The sequence below is a fragment of the Vicia villosa genome, unplaced genomic scaffold, assembly GCF_029867415.1.
Source record: "Vicia villosa cultivar HV-30 ecotype Madison, WI unplaced genomic scaffold, Vvil1.0 ctg.005771F_1_1, whole genome shotgun sequence".
Taxonomy (NCBI): Eukaryota; Viridiplantae; Streptophyta; class Magnoliopsida; order Fabales; family Fabaceae; genus Vicia; species Vicia villosa.
Window position 1 is genome coordinate 41,600 of NW_026706678.1, and position 1,307 is coordinate 42,906.

Consider the following 1,307-nt stretch of genomic DNA (forward strand, 5'->3'; position numbering starts at 1 on the left):
GACAAAATCACAATGATACATAGATTTATTTTCTCAAGATACTCCAAATAGCATAAATCACTTTCATACATCATGTGTCATAGTAAATTCATACATAACATACATACGCCTCATTGCCTATGCATAACACTTTCATTCATAAACATTACAAAACATGCATCACAACATTGCATAAAACTAATGTTCCTTTTTCAGCCTACTTCTACAATCAAATAAACATTGTCTTCTAGATATAGTGCAGAGATAATCAAATCAAAGATTTAATTCTGACGCTCATTCAAGATGGAGATTTAGTTCTGATACTTAATTTTGGATACCTTCCAAAGATAGCTCAGAGATAATCAACACATATATCTAATTCTGATACTTAGTTCCGGATATTCTCCAGAGATAGTTCAGAAATGATCAAGACAAAGATTTAGTTCTGACACTTAATTTTGGATACCTTCCAGAGATAGTTCAGAAATGATCAAGACAAAAATTTAGTTCTGATACTTAATTTTGGATACCTTCCAAAGATAGCTCAGAGATAATCAACACATATATCTAATTCTGATACTTAGTTCCGGATATTCTCCAGAGATAGTTCAGAAATGATCAAGACAAAGATTTAGTTCTGACACTTAATTTTGGATATCTTCCAGAGATAGTTCAGAAATGATCAAGACAAAGATTTAGTTCTGACACTTAATGTTGGATATCTTCCAGAGATAGTTCAGAAATAATCAAGACAGAGATTTAATTTTGACACTTAATTTTGGATATCCTCCAAAGATAGTTCAGAGATAATCAAGACAGAAATTTAATTTTGACACTTAATTTTGGATATCCTCCAAAGATAGTTCAGAGATAATCAAGACGAAGATTTAATTTTGACACTTAATTTTGGGGTATCCTTCAAAGATAGTTCAGAGATAATCAAGATAGAGATTTAATTGGGACAATTAATTCGAAGATAGTTCAGAGATAATCAAGACGACGATTTAGTTATGATACTTAGTTTCGAGTATCCTCCATGAATAGTTCAAAGGACTTAGATCTAAATCAGTCACTACGAACAGTGCTGACACGATCACTCTCCAATAAACTTTCTCTCAAGGCCTGGGTGGCATCTTTAAGCCCATCCCCGACAAGAGTCCCTATTTCAACTAGGGCAAATTTCTTGGTATTCTAGTGTTCAATCATCTCCCACCTTCAGATACCGACTGGCACACAAACCACTCTACATCTTCAGGTTTAAGATAATTGAACAGGGGCAGCTGTCATACCCCAAAATTTGCCCATATTATTTCTCTTATACAAATTCA